Here is an 18,823-nt window from a genome sequence, read left to right on the forward strand (position 1 = left end):
AGGAGGCCCTGAACGTTACAATTCACTAACAGTTTTTCGTCCCATTCGATAATCTAGACTCACAGCAGAACGGCCATAAGGTGCCCGAGGCAGCAATAGACCCATGGAGTCAAGTCGGCTGGAGGACGATGTATTGAATCGGGACGCAATTTGAGTGATCCATCGTCATTAGGAGGCCCTGAACGTTACAATTCACTATCAGTTTTTCGTCCGATTAGAAAATCTTTGAGTCACAGCAGGCCTGCCATAAGGTGCCCGAGGCAGCAATAGACCCATGGAGTCAAGTCGGCTGGAGGACGATGTATTTAATCGGGACGCAATTTGAGAGATCTATCGTCATTAGGTGGCCCTGAACGTTACAATTCACTATCAGTTTTTCGTTCCATTCGATAATCTAGACTCACAGCAGAACAGCCATAAGGTGCCCGAGGCAGCAATAGACCCATGGAGACAAGTCTGCTGGAGGACGATGTATTGAATCGGGACGCAATTTGAGTGATCCATCGTCATTAGGAGGCCCTGAACGTTACAATTCACTATCAGTTTTTTGTCCCATTCGATAATCTAGACTCACAGCAGAACGGCCATAAGGTGCCCGAGGCAGCAATAGACCCATGGAGTCAAGTCGGCTGGAGGACGATGTTTTGAATCGGGACGCAATTTGAGTGATCCATCGCCATTAGGTGGCTCTGAACGTTACAATTCACTATCAGTTTTTCGTCCCATTCGATAATCTAGATTCACAGCACAACGGCCATAAGGTGCCCGAGGCTGCAATAGACCCATGGAGTCAACTCGGCTGGAGGACGATGTATTGAATCGGGACGCAATTTGCGTGGTCCATCGTCATTAGGTGGCCCTGAATGTTACAATTCACTATCAGTTTTTCGTCAGATTCGAAAATCTTTGACTCACAGCAGAACGGCCATTAGGTGCCCGAGGCAGCAATCGACCCATGGAGACAAGTCTGCTGGAGGACGATGTATTGAATCGGGACGCAATTTGAGTGATCCATCGTCATTAGGAGGCCCTGAACGTTACAATTCACTAACAGTTTTTCGTCCCATTCGATAATCTAGACTCACAGCAGAACGGCCATAAGGTGCCCGAGGCAGCAATAGACCCATGGAGTCAAGTCGGCTGGAGGACGATGTATTGAATCGGGACACAATTTGAGTGATCCATCGTCATTAGGAGGCCCTGAACGTTACAATTCACTATCAGTTTTTCGTCCCATTCGATAATCTAGACTCACAGCAGAACGGCCATAAGGTGCCCGAGGCAGCAATAGACCCATGGAGTCAAGTCGGCTGGAGGACGATGTATTTAATCGGGACGCAATTTGAGAGATCCATCGTCATTAGGTGGCCCTGAACGTTACAATTCACTATCAGTTTTTCGTCCCATTCGATAATCTAGACTCACAGCAGAACGGCCATAAGGTGCCCGAGGCAGCAATAGACCCATGGAGACAAGTCTGCTGGAGGACGATGTACTGAATCGGGACGCAATTTGAGTGATCCATCGTCATTAGGAGGCCCTGAACGTTACAATTCACTATCAGTTTTTTGTCCCATTCGATAATCTAGACTCACAGCAGAACGGCCATAAGGTGCCCGAGGCAGCAATAGACCCATGGAGTCAAGTCGGCTGGAGGACGATGTATTGAATCGGGACGCAATTTGAGTGATCCATCGCCATTAGGTGGCTCTGAACGTTACAATTCACTATCAGTTTTTCGTCCCATTCGATAATCTAGATTCACAGCACAACGGCCATAAGGTGCCCGAGGCAGCAATAGACCCATTGAGTCAACTCGGCTGGAGGACGATGTATTGAATCGGGACGCAATTTGCGTGGTCCATCGTCATTAGGTGGCCCTGAATGTTACAATTCACTATCAGTTTTTCGACCGATTCGAAAATCTTTGAGTCACAGCAGAACGGCCATAAGGTGCCCGAGGCAGCAATAGACCCATGGAGACAAGTCTGCTGGAGGACGATGTATTGAATCGGGACGCAATTTGAGAGATCCATCGTCATTAGGTGACCCTGAACGTTACAATTCACTATCAGTTTTTCGTCCCATTCGATAATCTAGACTTACAGCAGAACGGCCATAAGGTGCCAGAGGCAGCAATAGACCCATGGAGACAAGTCTGCTGGAGGACGATGTATTGAATCGGGACGCAATTTGAGTAATCCATCGTCATTAGGTGGCCCTGAACGTTACAATTCACTATCAGTTTTTCATCCCATTCTATAATCTAGACTCACAGCAGAACGGCCATAAGGTGCCCGAGGCAGCAATAGACCCATGGAGTCAAGTCGGCTGGAGGACGATGTATTGAATCGGGACGCAATTTGAGTGATCCATCGTCATTAGGTGGCCCTGAACGTTACAATTCACTATCAGTTTGATCCATCGTCATTAGGTGGCCCTGAACGTTACAATTCACTATCAGTTTTTCGTCCCATTCGATAATCTAGATTCACAGCAGATCGGCCATAAGGTGCCCGAGGCAGCAATAGACCCATGGAGTCAACTCGGCTGGAGGACGATGTATTGAATCGGGACGCAATTTGCGTGGTCCATCGTCATTAGGTGGCCCTGAATGTTACAATTCACTATCAGTTTTTCGTCCGATTCGAAAATCTTTGACGCACAGCAGAACGGCCATTAGGTTCCCGAGGCAGCAATCGACCCATGGAGACAATTCTGCTGGAGGATGATGTATTGAATCGGGGCGCGATTTGAGTGATCCATCGTCATTAGGAGGCCCTGAACGTTACAATTCACTATCAGTTTTTCGTCCCATTCGATAATCTAGACTCACAGCAGAACGGCCATAAGGTGCACGAGGCAGCAATAGACCTATGGAGTCAAATCGGCTGGAGGACGATGTATTGAATCGGGACGCAATTTGAGTGATCCATCGTCATTAGGAGGCCCTGAACGTTACAATTCACTATCAGTTTTTCGTCCCATTCGATAATCTAGACTCACAGCAGAACGGTCATAAGGTGCCCGAGGCAGCAATAGACCCATGGAGTCAAGTCGGCTGGAGGACGATGTATTGAATCGGGACGCAATTTGAGAGATCCATCGTCATTAGGTGGCCCTGAACGTTACAATTCACTATCAGTTTTTCGACCCATTCGATAATCTAGACTCACAGCAGAACGGCCATAAGGTACCCGAGGCAGCAATAGACCCATGGAGACAAGTCTGCTGGAGGACGATGCATTGAATCGGGACGCAATTTGAGTGATCCATCGTCATTAGGAGGCCCTGAACGTTACAATTCACTATCAGTTTTTTGTCCCATTCGATAATCTAGACTCACAGCAGAACGGCCATAAGGTGCCCGAGGCAGCAATAGACCCATGGAATCAAGTCGGCTGGAGGACGATGTATTGAATCGGGACGCAATTTGAGTGATCCATCGTCATTAGGAGGCCCTGAACGTTACAATTCACTATCAGTTTTTCGTCCGATTCGAAAATCTTTGAGTCACAGCAGAACGGCCATAAGGTGCCCGAGGCAGCAATAGACCCATGGAGTCAACTCGGCTGGAGGACGATGTATTGAATCGGGACGAAATTTGCGTGGTCCATCGTCATTAGGTGGCCCTGAATGTTACAATTCACTATCAGTTTTTCGTCCGATTCCAAAATCTTTGACTCACAGCAGAACGGCCATTAGGTGCCTGAGGCAGCAATCGACCCATGGAGACAAGTCTGCTGGTGGACGATGTATTGAATCGGGACGCAATTTGAGTGATCCATCGTCATTAGGTGGCCCTGAACGTTACAATTCACTATCAGTTTTTCGTCCCATTCGATAATCTAGACTCACAGCAGAACGGCCATTAGGTGCCCGAGGCAGCAATAGACCCATGGAGACAAGTCGGCTAAGGACGATGTATTGAATCGGGACGCAATTTGAGTGATCCATCGCCATTAGGTGGCTCTGAACGTTACAATTCACTATCAGTTTTTCGTCCCATTCGATAATCTAGATTCACAGCACAACGGCCATAAGGTGCCCGAGGCAGCAATAGACCCATGGAGTCAACTCGGCTGGAGGACGATGTATTGAATCGGGACGCAATTTGCGTGGTCCATCGTCATTAGGTGGCCCTGAATGTTACAATTCACTATCAGTTTTTCGTCCGATTCGAAAATCTTTGACTCACAGCAGAACGGCCATTAGGTGCCCGAGGCAGCAATCGACCCATGGAGACAAGTCTGCTGGAGGACGATGTATTGAATCGGGACGCAATTTGAGTGATCCATCGTCATTAGGAGGCCCTGAACGTTACAATTCACTAACAGTTTTTCGTCCCATTCGATAATCTAGACTCACAGCAGAACGGCCATAAGGTGCCCGAGGCAGCAATAGACCCATGGAGTCAAGTCGGCTGGAGGACGATGTATTGAATCGGGACGCAATTTGAGTGATCCATCGTCATTAGGAGGCCCTGAACGTTACAATTCACTATCAGTTTTTCGTCCCATTCGATAATCTAGACTCACAGCAGAACGGCCATAAGGTGCCCGAGGCAGCAATAGACCCATGGAGACAAGTCTGCTGGAGGACGATGTATTGAATCGGGACGCAATTTGAGTGATCCATCGTCATTAGGAGGCCCTGAACGTTACAATTCACTATCAGTTTTTTGTCCCATTCGATAATCTAGACTCACAGCAGAACGGCCATAAGGTGCCCGAGGCAGCAATAGACCCATGGAGTCAAGTCGGCTGGAGGACGATGTATTGAATCGGGACGCAATTTGAGTGATTCATCGTCATTAGGTGGCCCTGAACGTTACAATTCACTATCAGTTTTTCGTCCGATTCGAAAATCTTTGACTCACAGCAGAACGGCCATAAGGTGCCCGAGGCAGCAATAGACGCATGGAGACAAGTCTGCAGGAGGACGATGTATTGAATCGGGACGCAATTTGAGTGTTCCATCGTCATTAGGAGGCCCTGAACGTTACAATTCACTATCAGTTTTTCGTCCGATTCGAAAATCTTTGAGTCACAGCAGGCCTGCCATAAGGTGCCCGAGGCAGCAATATACCCATGGAGACAAGTCTGCTGGAGGACGATGTATTGAATCGGGACGCAATTTGAGTGATCCATCGTCATTAGGAGGCCCTGAACGTTACAATTCACTATCAGTTTTTCGTCCCATTCGATAATCTAGATTCACAGCAGAACGGCCATAAGGTGCCCGAGGCAGCAATAGACCCATGGAGTCAACTCGGCTGGAGGACGATGTATTGAATCGGGACGCAATTTGCGTGCTCCATCGTCATTAGGTGGCCCTGAATGTTACAATTCACTATCAGTTTTTCGTCCGAATCGAAAATCTTTGACTCACAGCAGAACGGCCATTAGGTGCCCGAGGCAGCAATCGACCCATGGAGACAAGTCTGCTGGAGGACGATGTATTGAATCGGGACGCAATTTGAGTGATCCATCGTCATTAGGAGGCCCTGGACGTTACAATTCACTATCAGTTTTTCGTCCCATTCGATAATCTAGACTCACAGCAGAACGGCCATAAGGTGCCCGAGGCAGCAATAGACCCATGGAGTCAGGTCGGCTGGAGGACGATGTATTCAATCGGGGCGCAATTTGAGTGATCCATCGTCATTAGGAGGCCCTGAGCGTTACAATTCACTATCAGTTTTTCGTCCCATTCGATAATCTAGACTCACAGCATAACGGCCATAAGGTGCCCGAGGCAGCAATAGACCCATGGAGTCAAGTCGGCTGGAGGACGATGTATTGAATCGGGACGCAATTTGAGAGATCCATCGTTATTAGGTGGCCCTGAACGTTACAATTCACTATCAGTTTTTCGTCCCATTCGATAATCTAGACTTACAGCAGAACGGCCATAAGGTGCCAGAGGCAGCAATAGACCCATGGAGACAAGTCTGCTGGAGGACGATGTATTGAATCGGGACGCAATTTGAGTGATCCATCGTCATTAGGAGGCCCTGAACGTTACAATTCACTATCAGTCTTTTGTCCCATTCGATAATCTAGACTCACAGCAGAACGGCCATAAGGTGCCCGAGGCAGCAATAGACCCATGGAGTCAAGTCGGCTGGAGGACGATGTATTGAATCGGGACGCAATTTGAGTGATCCATCGTCATTAGGAGGCCCTGAACGTTACAATTCACTATCAGTTTTTCGTCCGATTCGAAAATCTTTGAGTCACAGCAGGCCTGCCATAAGGTGCCCGAGGCAGCAATAGACCCATGGAGACAAGTCTGCTGGAGGACGATGTATTGAATCGGGACGCAATTTGAGTGATCCATCGTCATTAGGTGGCCCTGAACGTTACAATTCACTATCAGTTTTTCATCCCATTCTATAATCTAGACTCACAGCAGAACGGCCATAAGGTGCCCGAGGCAGCAATAGTCCCATGGAGTCAAGTCGGCTGGGGACGATGTATTGAATCGGGACGCAATTTGAGTGATCCATCGTCATTAGGTGGCCCTGAACGTTACAATTCACTATCAGTTTTTCGTCCCATTCGATAATCTAGATTCACAGCAGAACGGCCATAAGGTGCCCGAGGCAGCAATAGACCCATGGAGTCAACTCGGCTGGAGGACGATGTATTGAATCGGGACGAAATTTGCGTGGTCCATCGTCATTAGGTGGCCCTGAATGTTACAATTCACTATCAGTTTTTCGTCCGATTCCAAAATCTTTGACTCACAGCAGAACGGCCATTAGGTGCCTGAGGCAGCAATCGACCCATGGAGACAAGTCTGCTGGTGGACGATGTATTGAATCGGGACGCAATTTGAGTGATCCATCGTCATTAGGTGGCCCTGAACGTTACAATTCACTATCAGTTTTTCGTCCCATTCGATAATCTAGACTCACAGCAGAACGGCCATAAGGTGCCCGAGGCAGCAATAGACCCATGGAGACAAGTCGGCTAGGGACGATGTATTGAATCGGGACGCAATTTGAGTGATCCATCGTCATTAGGTGGCCCTGAAAGTTACAATTCACTATCAGTTTTTCGTCCGATTCGAAAATCTTTGACTCACAGCAGAACGGCCATAAGGTGCCCGAGGCAGCAATTGACCCATGAAGTCAAGTCTGCTGGAGGACGATGTATTGAATCAGGACGCAATTTGAGTGATCCATCGTCATTAGGTGGCCCTGAACGTTACAATTCACTATCAGTTTTTCGTCCCATTCGATAATCTAGACTCACAGCAGAACGGCCATTAGGTGCCCGAGGCAGCAATAGACCCATGGAGACAAGTCGGCTAAGGACGATGTATTGAATCGGGACGCAATTTGAGTGATCCATCGCCATTAGGTGGCTCTGAACGTTACAATTCACTATCAGTTTTTCGTCCCATTCGATAATCTAGATTCACAGCACAACGGCCATAAGGTGCCCGAGGCAGCAATAGACCCATGGAGTCAACTCGGCTGGAGGACGATGTATTGAATCGGGACGCAATTTGCGTGGTCCATCGTCATTAGGTGGCCCTGAATGTTACAATTCACTATCAGTTTTTCGTCCGATTCGAAAATCTTTGACTCACAGCAGAACGGCCATTAGGTGCCCGAGGCAGCAATCGACCCATGGAGACAAGTCTGCTGGAGGACAATGTATTGAATCGGGACGCAATTTGAGTGATCCATCGTCATTAGGAGGCCCTGAACGTTACAATTCACTAACAGTTTTTCGTCCCATTCGATAATCTAGACTCACAGCAGAACGGCCATAAGGTGCCCGAGGCAGCAATAGACCCATGGAGTCAAGTCGGCTGGAGGACGATGTATTGAATCGGGACGCAATTTGAGTGATCCATCGTCATTAGGAGGCCCTGAACGTTACAATTCACTATCAGTTTTTCGTCCCATTCGATAATCTAGACTCACAGCAGAACGGCCATAAGGTGCCCGAGGCAGCAATAGACCCATGGAGTCAAGTCGGCTGGAGGACGATGTATTTAATCGGGACGCAATTTGAGAGATCCATCGTCATTAGGTGGCCCTGAACGTTACAATTCACTATCAGTTTTTCGTCCCATTCGATAATCTAGACTCACAGCAGAACGGCCATAAGGTGCCCGAGGCAGCAATAGACCCATGGAGACAAGTCTGCTGGAGGACGATGTATTGAATCGGGACGCAATTTGAGTGATCCATCGTCATTAGGAGGCCCTGAACGTTACAATTCACTATCAGTTTTTCGTCCCATTCGATAATCTAGACTCACAGCAGAACGGCCATAAGGTGCCCGAGGCAGCAATAGACCCATGGAGTCAAGTCGGCTGGAGGACGATGTATTGAATCGGGACGCAATTTGAGTGATCCATCGTCATTAGGTGGCCCTGAACGTTACAATTCACTATCAGTTTTTCGTCCGATTCGAAAATCTTTGACTCACAGCAGAACGGCCATAAGGTGCCCGAGGCAGCAATAGACGCATGGAGACAAGTCTGCTGGAGGACGATGTATTGAATCGGGACGCAATTTGAGTGTTCCATCGTCATTAGGAGGCCCTGAACGTTACAATTCACTATCAGTTTTTCGTCCGATTCGAAAATCTTTGAGTCACAGCAGGCCTGCCATAAGGTGCCCGAGGCAGCAATAGACCCATGGAGAGAAGTCTGCTGGAGGACGATGTATTGAATCGGGACGCAATTTGAGTGATCCATCGTCATTAGGTGGCCCTGAACGTTACAATTCACTATCAGTTTTTCATCCCATTCTATATTCTAGACTCACAGCAGAACGGCCATAAGGTGCCCGAGGCAGCAATAGTCCCATGGAGTCAAGTCGGCTGGGGACGATGTATTGAATCGGGACGCAATTTGAGTGATCCATCGTCATTAGGAGGCCCTGAACGTTACAATTCACTATCAGTTTTTCGTCCCATTCGATAATCTAGATTCACAGCAGAACGGCCATAAGGTGCCCGAGGCAGCAATAGACCCATGGAGTCAACTCGGCTGGAGGACGATGTATTGAATCGGGACGCAATTTGCGTGCTCCATCGTCATTAGGTGGCCCTGAATGTTACAATTCACTATCAGTTTTTCGTCCGAATCGAAAATCTTTGACTCACAGCAGAACGGCCATTAGGTGCCCGAGGCAGCAATAGACCCATGGAGTCAAGTCGGCTGGAGGACGATGTATTGAATCGGGACGCAATTTGAGAGATCCATCGTTATTAGGTTGCCCTGAACGTTACAATTCACTATCAGTTTTTCGTCCCATTCGATAATCTAGACTTACAGCAGAACGGCCATAAGGTGCCAGAGGCTGCAATAGACCCATGGAGACAAGTCTGCTGGAGGACGATGTATTGAATCGGGACGCAATATGAGTGATCCATCGTCATTAGGAGGCCCTGAACGTTACAATTCACTATCAGTCTTTTGTCCCATTCGATAATCTAGACTCACAGCAGAACGGCCATAAGGTGCCCGAGGCAGCAATAGACCCATGGAGTCAAGTCGGCTGGAGGACGATGTATTGAATCGGGACGCAATTTGAGTGATCCATCGTCATTAGGTGGCCCTGAACGTTACAATTCATTATCAGTTTTTCGTCCGATTCGAAAATCTTTGACTCACAGCAGAACGGCCATAAGGTGCCCGAGGCAGCAATAGACCCATGGAGACAAGTCTGCTGGAGGACGATGTATTGAATCGGGACGCAATTTGAGTGTTCCATCGTCATTAGGAGGCCCTGAACGTTACAATTCACTATCAGTTTTTCGACCGATTCGAAAATCTTTGAGTCACAGCAGAACGGCCATAAGGTGCCCGAGGCAGCAATAGACCCATGGAGACAAGTCTGCTGGAGGACGATGTATTGAATCGGGACGCAATTTGAGAGATCCATCGTCATTAGGTGGCCCTGAACGTTACAATTCACTATCAGTTTTTCGTCCCATTCGATAATCTAGACTTACAGCAGAACGGCCATAAGGTGCCAGAGGCAGCAATAGACCCATGGAGACAAGTCTGCTGGAGGACGATGTATTGAATCGGGACGCAATTTGAGTGATCCATCGTCATTAGGTGGCCCTGAACGTTACAATTCATTATCAGTTTTTCGTCCGATTCGAAAATCTTTGACTCACAGCAGAACGGCCATAAGGTGCCCGAGGCAGCAATAGACCCATGGAGACAAGTCTGCTGGAGGACGATGTATTGAATCGGGACGCAATTTGAGTGTTCCATCGTCATTAGGAGGCCCTGAACGTTACAAATCACTATCAGTTTTTCGACCGATTCGAAAATCTTTGAGTCACAGCAGAACGGCCATAAGGTGCCCGAGGCAGCAATAGACCCATGGAGACAAGTCTGCTGGAGGACGATGTATTGAATCGGGACGCAATTTGAGAGATCCATCGTCATTAGGTGGCCCTGAACGTTACAATTCACTATCAGTTTTTCGTCCCATTCGATAATCTAGACTTACAGCAGAACGGCCATAAGGTGCCAGAGGCAGCAATAGACCCATGGAGACAAGTCAGCTGGAGGACGATGTATTGAATCGGGACGCAATTTGAGTGATCCATCGTCATTAGGAGGCCCTGAACGTTACAATTCACCATCAGTCTTTTGTCCCATTCGATAATCTAGACTCACAGCAGAACGGCCATAAGGTGCCCGAGGCAGCAATAGACCCATGGGGTCAAGTCGGCTGGAGGACGATGTTTTGAATCGGGACGCAATTTGAGTGATCCATCGTCATTAGGTGGCCCTGAACGTTACAATTCATTATTAGTTTTTCGTCCGATTCGAAAATCTTTGACTCACAGCAGAACGGCCATAAGGTGCCCGAGGCAGCAATAGACCCATGGAGACAAGTCTGCTGGAGGACGATGTATTGAATCGGGACGCAATTTGAGTGATCCATCGTCATTAGGTGGCCCTGAACGTTACAATTCACTATCAGTTTTTCATCCCATTCTATAATCTAGACTCACAGCAGAACGGCCATAAGGTGCCCGAGGCAGCAATAGACCCATGGAGTCAAGTCGGCTGGAGGACGATGTATTGAATCGGGACGCAATTTGAGTGATCCATCGTCATTAGGTGGCCCTGAACGTTACAATTCACTATCAGTTTTTCGTCCCATTCGATAATCTAGATTCACAGCAGAACGGCCATAAGGTGCCCGACGCAGCAATAGACCCATGGAGTCAACTCGGCTGGAGGACGATGTATTGAATCGGGACGCAATTTGCGTGGTCCATCGTCATTAGGTGGCCCTGAATGTTACAATTCACTATCAGTTTTTCGTCCGATTCGAAAAGCTTTGAGTCACAGCAGGCCTGCCATAAGGTGCCCGAGGCAGCAATAGACCCATGGAGACAAGTCTGCTGGAGGACGATGTATTGAATCGGGACGCAATTTGAGAGATCCATCGTCATTAGGTGGCCCTGAACGTTACAATTCACTATCAGTTTTTCGTCCCATTCGATAATCTAGACTTACAGCAGAACGGCCATAAGGTGCCAGAGGCAGCAATAGACCCATGGAGACAAGTCTGCTGGAGGACGATGTATTGAATCGGGACGCAATTTGAGTGATCCATCGTCATTAGGAGGCCCTGAACGTTACAATTCACTATCAGTCTTTTGTCCCATTCGATAATCTAGACTCACAGCAGAACGGCCATAAGGTGCCCGAGGCAGCATTAGACCCATGGAGTCAAGTCGGCTGGAGGACGATGTATTGAATCGGGACGCAATTTGAGTGATCCATCGTCATTAGGTGGCCCTGAACGTTACAATTCATTATCAGTTTTTCGTCCGATTCGAAAATCTTTGACTCACAGCAGAACGGCCATAAGGTGCCCGAGGCAGCAATAGACCCATGGAGACAAGTCTGCTGGAGGACGATGTATTGAATCGGGACGCAATTTGAGTGATCCATCGTCATTAGGTGGCCCTGAACGTTACAATTCACTATCAGTTTTTCATCCCATTCTATAATCTAGACTCACAGCAGAACGGCCATAAGGTGTCCGAGGCAGCAATAGACCCATGGAGTCAAGTCGGCTGGAGGACGATGTATTGAATCGGGACGCAATTTGAGTGATCCATCGTCATTAGGTGGCCCTGAACGTTACAATTCACTATCAGTTTTTCGTCCCATTCGATAATCTAGATTCACAGCAGAACGGCCATAAGGTGCCCGACGCAGCAATAGACCCATGGAGTCAACTCGGCTGGAGGACGATGTATTGAATCGGGACGCAATTTGCGTGCTCCATCGTCATTAGGTGGCCCTGAATGTTACAATTCACTATCAGTTTTTCGTCCGATTCGAAAATCTTTGACTCACAGCAGAACGGCCATTAGGTGCCCGAGGCAGCAATCGACCCATGGAGACAAGTCTGCTGGAGGACGATGTATTGAATCGGGACGCAATTTGAGTGATCCATCGTCATTAGGAGGCCCTGAACGTTACAATTCACTAACAGTTTTTCGTCCCATTCGATAATCTAGACTCACAGCAGAACGGCCATAAGGTGCCCGAGGCAGCAATAGACCCATGGAGTCAAGTCGGCTGGAGGACGATGTATTGAATCGGGACGCAATTTGAGTGATCCATCGTCATTAGGAGGCCCTGAACGTTACAATTCACTATCAGTTTTTCGTCCGATTAGAAAATCTTTGAGTCACAGCAGGCCTGCCATAAGGTGCCCGAGGCAGCAATAGACCCATGGAGACAAGTCTGCTGGAGGACGATGTATTGAATCGGGACGCAATTTGAGTGATCCATCGTCATTAGGTGGCCCTGAACGTTACAATTCACTATCAGTTTTTCATCCCATTCTATAATCTAGATTCACAGCACAACGGCCATAAGGTGCCCGAGGCAGCAATAGACCCATGGAGTCAACTCGGCTGGAGGACGATGTATTGAATCGGGACGCAATTTGAGAGATCCATCGTCATTAGGTGGCCCTGAACGTTACAATTCACTATCAGTTTTTCGTCCCATTCGATAATCTAGACTTACAGCAGAACGGCCATAAGGTGCCAGAGGCAGCAATAGACCCATGGAGACAAGTCTGCTGGAGGACGATGTATTGAATCGGGACGCAATTTGAGTGATCCATCGTCATTAGGAGGCCCTGAACGTTACAATTCACTATCAGTCTTTTGTCCCATTCGATAATCTAGACTCACAGCAGAACGGCCATAAGGTGCCCGAGGCAGCAATAGACCCATGGAGTCAAGTCGGCTGGAGGACGATGTATTGAATCGGGACGCAATTTGAGTGATCCATCGTCATTAGGAGGCCCTGAACGTTACAATTCACTATCAGTTTTTCGTCCCATTCGATAATCTAGACTCACAGCAGAACGGCCATAAGGTGTCCGAGGCAGCAATAGACCCATGGAGTCAAGTCGGCTGGAGGACGATGTATTTAATCGAGACGCAATTTGAGAGATCCATCGTCATTAGGTGGCCCTGAACGTTACAATTCACTATCAGTTTTTCGTCCCATTCGATAATCTAGACTCACAGCAGAACGGCCATAAGGTGCCCGAGGCAGCAATAGACCCATGGAGACAAGTCTGCTGGAGGACGATGTATTGAATCGGGACGCAATTTGAGTGATCCATCGTCATTAGGAGGCCCTGAACGTTACAATTCACTATCAGTTTTTTGTCCCATTCGATAATCTAGACTCACAGCAGAACGGCCATAAGGTGCCCGAGGCAGCAATAGACCCATGGAGTCAAGTCGGCTGGAGGACGATGTATTGAATCGGGACGCAATTTGAGTGATCCATCGTCATTAGGTGGCCCTGAACGTTACAATTCACTATCAGTTTTTCGTCCGATTCGAAAATCTTTGACTCACAGCAGAACGGCCATAAGGTGCCCGAGGCAGCAATAGACGCATGGAGACAAGTCTGCTGGAGGACGATGTATTGAATCGGGACGCAATTTGAGTGTTCCATCGTCATTAGGAGGCCCTGAACGTTATAATTCACTATCAGTTTTTCGTCCGATTCGAAAATCTTTGAGTCACAGCAGGCCTGCCATAAGGTGCCCGAGGCAGCAATAGACCCATGGAGACAAGTCTGCTGGAGGACGATGTATTGAATCGGGACGCAATTTGAGTGATCCATCGTCATTAGGTGGCCCTGAACGTTACAATTCACTATCAGTTTTTCATCCCATTCTATATTCTAGACTCACAGCAGAACGGCCATAAGGTGCCCGAGGCAGCAATAGTCCCATGGAGTCAAGTCGGCTGGGGACGATGTATTGAATCGGGACGCAATTTGAGTGATCCATCGTCATTAGGAGGCCCTGAACGTTACAATTCACTATCAGTTTTTCGTCCCATTCGATAATCTAGATTCACAGCAGAACGGCCATAAGGTGCCCGAGGCAGCAATAGACCCATGGAGTCAAGTCGGCTGGAGGACGATGTATTGAATCGGGACGCAATTTGAGAGATCCATCGTTATTAGGTGGCCCTGAACGTTACAATTCACTATCAGTTTTTCGTCCCATTCGATAATCTAGACTTACAGCAGAACGGCCATAAGGTGCCAGAGGCAGCAATAGACCCATGGAGACAAGTCTGCTGGAGGACGATGTATTGAATCGGGACGCAATTTGAGTGATCCATCGTCATTAGGAGGCCCTGAACGTTACAATTCACTATCAGTCTTTTGTCCCATTCGATAATCTAGACTCACAGCAGAACGGCCATAAGGTGCCCGAGGCAGCAATAGACCCATGGAGTCAAGTCGGCTGGAGGACGATGTATTGAATCGGGACGCAATTTGAGTGATCCATCGTCATTAGGTGGCCCTGAACGTTACAATTCATTATCAGTTTTACGTCCGATTCGAAAATCTTTGACTCACAGCAGAACGGCCATAAGGTGCCCGAGGCAGCAATAGACCCATGGAGACAAGTCTGCTGGAGGATGATGTATTGAATCGGGACGCAATTTGAGTGTTCCATCGTCATTAGGAGGCCCTGAACGTTACAATTCACTATCAGTTTTTCGACCGATTCGAAAATCTTTGAGTCACAGCAGAACGGCCATAAGGTGCCCGAGGCAGCAATAGACCCATGGAGACAAGTCTGCTGGAGGACGATGTATTGACTCGGGACGCAATTTGAGAGATCCATCGTCATTAGGTGGCCCTGAACGTTACAATTCACTATCAGTTTTTCGTCCCATTCGATAATCTAGACTTACAGCAGAACGGCCATAAGGTGCCAGAGGCAGCAATAGACCCATGGAGACAAGTCTGCTGGAGGACGATGTATTGAATCGGGACGCAATTTGAGTGATCCATCGTCATTAGGTGGCCCTGAAGGTTACAATTCATTATCAGTTTTTCGTCCGATTCGAAAATCTTTGACTCACAGCAGAACGGCCATAAGGTGCCCGAGGCAGCAATAGACCCATGGAGACAAGTCTGCTGGAGGACGATGTATTGAATCGGGACGCAATTTGAGTGATCCATCGTCATTAGGAGGCCCTGAACGTTACAAATCACTATCAGTTTTTCGACCGATTCGAAAATCTTTGAGTCACAGCAGAACGGCCATAAGGTGCCCGTGGCAGCAATAGACCCATGGAGACAAGTCTGCTGGAGGACGATGTATTGAATCGGGACGCAATTTGAGAGATCCATCGTCATTAGGTGGCCCTGAACGTTACAATTCACTATCAGTTTTTCGTCCCATTCGATAATCTAGACTTACAGCAGAACGGCCATAAGGTGCCAGAGGCAGCAATAGACCCATGGAGACAAGTCTGCTGTAGGACGATGTATTGAATCGGGACGCAATTTGAGTGATCCATCGTCATTAGGAGGCCCTGAACGTTACAATTCACTATCAGTCTTTTGTCCCATTCGATAATCTAGACTCACAGCAGAACGGCCATAAGGTGCCCGAGGCAGCAATAGACCCATGGAGTCAAGTCGGCTGGAGGACGATGTATTGAATCGGGACGCAATTTGAGTGATCCATCGTCATTAGGTGGCCCTGAACGTTACAATTCATTATCAGTTTTTCGTCCGATTCGAAAATCTTTGACTCACAGCAGAACGGCCATAAGGTGCCCGAGGCAGCAATAGACCCATGGAGACAAGTCTGCTGGAGGACGATGTATTGAATCGGGACGCAAATTGAGTGATCCATCGTCATTAGGTGGCCCTGAACGTTACAATTCACTATCAGTTTTTCATCCCATTCTATAATCTAGACTCACAGCAGAACGGCCACAAGGTGCCCGAGGCAGCAATAGACCCATGGAGTCAAGTCGGCTGGAGGACGATGTATTGAATCGGGACGCAATTTGAGTGATCCATCGTCATTAGGTGGCCCTGAACGTTACAATTCACTATCAGTTTTTCGTCCCATTCGATAATCTAGATTCACAGCAGAACGGCCATAAGGTGCCCGACGCAGCAATAGACCCATGGAGTCAACTCGGCTGGAGGACGATGTATTGAATCGGGACGCAATTTGCGTGGTCCATCGTCATTAGGTGGCCCTGAATGTTACAATTCACTATCAGTTTTTCGTCCGATTCGAAAATCTTTGACTCACAGCAGAACGGCCATTAGGTGCCCGAGGCAGCAATCGACCCATGGAGACAAGTCTGCTGGAGGACGATGTATTGAATCGGGACGCAATTTGAGTTATCCATCGTCATTAGGAGGCCCTGAACGTTACAATTCACTAACAGTTTTTCGTCCCATTCGATAATCTAGACTCACAGCAGAACGGCCATAAGGTGCCCGAGGCAGCAATAGACCCATGGAGTCAAGTCGGCTGGAGGACGATGTATTGAATCGGGACGCAATTTGAGTGATCCATCGTCATTAGGAGGCCCTGAACGTTACAATTCACTATCAGTTTTTCGTCCCATTCGATAATCTAGACTCACAGCAGAACGGCCATAAGGTGCCCGAGGCAGCAATAGACCCATGGAGTCAAGTCGGCTGGAGGACGATGTATTTAATCGGGACGCAATTTGAGAGATCCATCGTCATTAGGTGGCCCTGAACGTTACAATTCACTATCAGTTTTTCGTCCCATTCGATAATCTAGACTCACAGCAGAACGGCCATAAGGTGCCCGAGGCAGCAATAGACCCATGGAGACAAGTCTGCTGGAGGACGATGTATTGAATCGGGACGCAATTTGAGTGATCCATCGTCATTAGGAGGCCCTGAACGTTACAATTCACTATCAGTTTTTTGTCCCATTCGATAATCTAGACTCACAGCAGAACGGCCATAAGGTGCCCGAGGCAGCAATAGACCCATGGAGTCAAGTCGGCTGGAGGACGATGTATTGAATCGGGACGCAATTTGAGTGATCCATCGTCATTAGGTGGCCCTGAACGTTACAATTCACTATCAGTTTTTCGTCCGATTCGAAAATCTTTGACTCACAGCAGAACGGCCATAAGGTGCCCGAGGCAGCAATAGACGCATGGAGACAAGTCTGCTGGAGGACGATGTATTGAATCGGGACGCAATTTGAGTGTTCCATCGTCATTAGGAGGCCCTGAACGTTACAATTCACTATCAGTTTTTCGTCCGATTCGAAAATCTTTGAGTCACAGCAGGCCTGCCATAAGGTGCCCGAGGCAGCAATAGACGCATGGAGACAAGTCTGCTGGAGGACGATGTATTGAATCGGGACGCAATTTGAGTGATCCATCGTCATTAGGTGGCCCTGAACGTTACAATTCACTATCAGTTTTTCGTCCCATTCGATAATCTAGATTCACAGCAGAACGGCCATAAGGTGCCCGAGGCAGCAATAGACCCATGGAGTCAACTCGGCTGGAGGACGATGTATTGAATCGGGACGCAATTTGCGTGCTCCATCGTCATTAGGTGGCCCTGAATGTTACAATTCACTATCAGTTTTTCGTCCGAATCGAAAATCTTTGACTCACAGCAGAACGGCCATTAGGTGCCCGAGGCAGCAATCGACCCATGGAGACAAGTCTGCTGGAGGACGATGTATTGAATCGGGACGCAATTTGAGTGATCCATCGTCATTAGGAGGCCCTGAACGTTACAATTCACTATCAGTTTTTCGTCCCATTCGATAATCTAGAGTCACAGCAGAACGGCCATAAGGTGCCCGAGGCAGCAATAGACCCATGGAGTCAGGTCGGCTGGAGGACGATGTATTCAATCGGGGCGCAATTTGAGTGATCCATCGTCATTAGGAGGCCCTGAACGTTACAATTCACTATCAGTCTTTTGTCCCATTCGATAATCTAGACTCACAGCAGAACGGCCATAAGGTTCCCGGGGCAGCAATAGACCCATGGAGTCAAGTCGGCTGGAGGACGATGTATTGAATCGGGACGCAATTTGAGTGATCCATCGTCATTAGGTGGCCCTGAACGTTACAATTCACTATCAGTTTTTCATCCCATTCTATAATCTAGACTCACAGCAGAACGGCCATAAGGTGCCCGAGGCAGCAATAGTCCCATGGAGTCAAGTCGGCTGGGGACGATGTATTGAATCGGGACGCAATTTGAGTGATCCATCGTCATTAGGTGGCCCTGAACGTTACAATTCACTATCAGTTTTTCGTCCCATTCGATAATCTAGATTCACAGCAGAACGGCCATAAGGTGCCCGAGGCAGCAATAGACCCATGGAGTCAACTCGGCTGGAGGACGATGTATTGAATCGGGACGAAATTTGCGTGGTCCATCGTCATTAGGTGGCCCTGAATGTTACAATTCACTATCAGTTTTTCGTCCGA

The sequence above is a fragment of the Schistocerca cancellata genome, unplaced genomic scaffold (genome assembly GCF_023864275.1).
Source record: "Schistocerca cancellata isolate TAMUIC-IGC-003103 unplaced genomic scaffold, iqSchCanc2.1 HiC_scaffold_1170, whole genome shotgun sequence".
Taxonomy (NCBI): domain Eukaryota; kingdom Metazoa; phylum Arthropoda; class Insecta; order Orthoptera; family Acrididae; genus Schistocerca; species Schistocerca cancellata.